Source organism: Staurois parvus, unplaced genomic scaffold, assembly GCF_062004578.1.
Source record: "Staurois parvus isolate SC_StPar_1 unplaced genomic scaffold, SC_StPar_1.0 ptg001197l, whole genome shotgun sequence".
In the NCBI taxonomy this organism is placed as follows: Eukaryota; Metazoa; Chordata; class Amphibia; order Anura; family Ranidae; genus Staurois; species Staurois parvus.
In genome coordinates this window covers 1,319,677-1,323,030 of record NW_028318993.1, presented here as the reverse complement: position 1 = coordinate 1,323,030, position 3,354 = coordinate 1,319,677, and positions in this window count along the sequence as shown.

Here is a 3,354-nt window from a genome sequence, read left to right as displayed (position 1 = left end):
CCTCTACCTCTGGATCCTCTGATCATTTTAGAATGTGGTTGTTACTGAAGACACAGTCTATTTAGGCATTTTTTAAATCATAAGCTCACTTTGCATTGCCCTAGTTTGTGACACCTTTACTATGAAAGAAAAGTTTTCGTTGTTAACTGTTCTGTAACTTTAATAATAAAATGAAAAAAGAAAACAATGACTGGCTTCTCTCTAAGTTCAAATCAGCAAAAAAGGTTTCAGAATGAAAACATTATTCATGGGAAACTGGATCTGAAAAAAAATCTATACATTTCCCTCTATGTATGTTTTTCTTTTCTTTTTTTAGTTTTTTTGTTTTTTGCTTTATTTTTCCTCCTAATAATTCCAGTGCAGCCTTTCCTAAATTAATAATGAATTAATTCTCCAACCCAGTGTCCTCTGATATATAATTTAACATATAAAAACTCCAGCACAGTCAATCTTTCATTAGACGTGGGGTGATGAGGGGTCAGCAGACACTCCTTGCAGTACTAAAAATAAAAGCACCACATCTGGTATGAAACGACGTCTGGAATTGTAATGCATGTGCATCCACTTACTGGCCCTGCTGAAACTACAGCCGACACAGAGCAGTGCATTGAAACATGAACCAGTGCAATAGGAACTTAAACACAAGTCCAGACTGTTTGTATATGTATGGGCAGTTTATTAGAAAATGGGAAGGCTGGGAGACGTAGGGAAACATTGGCTGGAGGAGATCTGTCACACATTTAACAAGCTGTTTGTAATATAGTCCATTTCAAGTTAAGAGGGTAAAATCGCTCCCAGAAGCCTCGGGGAATCGTGATACTTAACAGGGGCGCATTTTCCAGGAGTTGGACTCAACTGCCCTGTTTCGCCGTCCAAAATGAGTCATTTTCATAAGGGAAAAGGAGGATTCGGAATGAAATCAATTTCTGGATTTGTCTTATTTTGTTAGAATGATGTCATGAGGGAATCCTTGGTGTGTTCTACCTCCCAACATTCTGGAGTGGGAAAGGACACATGTTAGCACCAACATTTATAGGAAAAAGATTCTTGACAAAGTGCTGGTTATAATTCCATCATCCAGGCAGAAAAAAATAAAGGTCATTGTTTCTTCCTCTTCTTGCACTTAGACACACAGTCAACATTAGCAAAAAGGGACACTGCAATAGTGTAAAGCATTTAGAGCTAAACAGCAGGCAAAGTGTAATTTAAAGTTAAACTGCAAACTGCATATAGAAACCCTTTTCCAGCCAAAGCAATTGCAGTTCTGTTCTCCCAGTATTGTCATCTGGCAACCCCTGCCAGACAGTTTAATCAGATCTTCAAACTCCACTTACTGCAAAACCACAGCTTGGTTACAACAACCCAAGAAAGGACCATCAGCAGACTGATGAGGTTATTCCTCTACTCACTCTACTAACCTCCTGCCCTGTCAGTCCTTCGGCTTTCCTATCACAAACTGACCACATTAGGAATGACAGCACAGTGTGATCAGTTCTCTAGCTGTGCTGGGAACTCAGTCTGCTTTCCTCCAATGATTAGACTTGTCCTGACACCCCCCCACACATACACTTCTGAAGGGCACACTTTCTAGATATATATATATATATATATATATATATGACAGGTACTCCCCCTTCTGAGTCACCCTCTGTCTCTGCCCACCCCCAAGTACCATTCTCTGGTTGCACCCTCTACTCACCTCCCAGTATTTTAGAGAACACAGAACCAAGTATCATTTTGTGGTGCTAAGAAGTTTTATAATGATAAATGGATAAGCAGTTAAAAAGATCCCCTGCAGCCAAAAACCATAGACCCCCAACCATCAACAATAGATTCCCCCGTAACAAAATACCTTCCCAGCAACTATAGACCCCAACCAGCATCAATAGATTTTCCTGCAGCGAGCTTCAATAGACCTTAGAGCAGCCAGCAACAATATTCCCCTCCTTCAACAATAGACCCCCACACAACAATAGGTCCTCCAGCATACCCCAATACCCCTTGCCATTAAATACAGTACATGAGGTGCCGGGACTGCGTTCCTCCATGTTCCTGCTGAAAAAAAGCCCTATATACAGTGTTCAGCATAAATGAGTACACTTCAACTGATTTGTCAGAAAACCTTTCCTTTCCTTTCAGAATTAACATTTTCGATTGGACACTATACTACAAAATACTCCCACAAATGTGCGCCATTGGTTGCAAACAATATTTCTTAATTTGCACACACAAAAATGTATTTTTCCTAACAAATTCTTTTAAGACCATGTTGCAATGAAAACACCCCAATGAAAGTCTTAGGGGTTACATTTTAGACAACAAAATCCTAATCAACAAGAATTCACCTATGGGTGAGTCTAAATATACATTAAGCAGGTGTCCAATAGACAGTTGATTACAAAAGGGTGTTACTTAACAAAGAAAACCCATCCCCATTTTATGCTGTCAGCAATGGCACCCACATGGAAGAGAAATGTCACAAGGCCTGAGAAAGAATATAATTTCTTTACACAAGAAAGGTGAAGGCTACAAGAAGATCACAAAGCTTTACTTATCAGTCAGAATACTGGGGTGATGGTTTCCCATGGCACGATATGGCGTGCACTGCAGAGAAATGGCATGCATGGGTGTCAACCACGAAGGAAGCCTTTCCTAAAACCCATGCACAAAAAAGCCCGCCTAAAATTTGCCAGGGCCCATGCTGAAAAAGAAGAAGACTACTCGGACTCTGTACTCTGGAGTAATGAGACCAAGATAAATGTATTTGATGGCTTCAAAACTGTATGGCATTGCAAAGGTGATGAGTACAAGGAAAAATGCATGGTGCCTACAATGAAACATGGTGGTGGCAGTGCCCTTCTGCGGGGCTGCATGACTACTGCTGGTGTCGGGGAGCTGCATTTCATTGATGATATCATAGATTCACAAATATACTGCTCTATATTGAAAGAGAAGATGCTACCATCACTCCGTGCCCTTGGTCGTTGAGCACTTTTCCAACATGACAATGATCCAAAACATTATCATTAAAAGTGAAAGAAAATCCAGATTTTTGGGGAAATTTTCCAACGGGGAAACTATTTGTGGTGACAACCAGGGACTTCCCTTAGTTGGGAAGGTTTTCCTCTCACTTCCTGTTTTGACTATGGGACAGGAACTGAAGTGAAATCTCCCCAATGGGACACAGATGGCAAAAAAACATGATGGGGTTATTATTCTCCCTTACTTTATCCAAAATGTAAAAAAGGATTTGCCTTTAGTTCTACTTTAAGTATATGTGTTCAATAACAAATAATAAAAACTATTTAACATATTTATATATCTTCCTGGAGTTCTGCTCATACTCAGAACAAT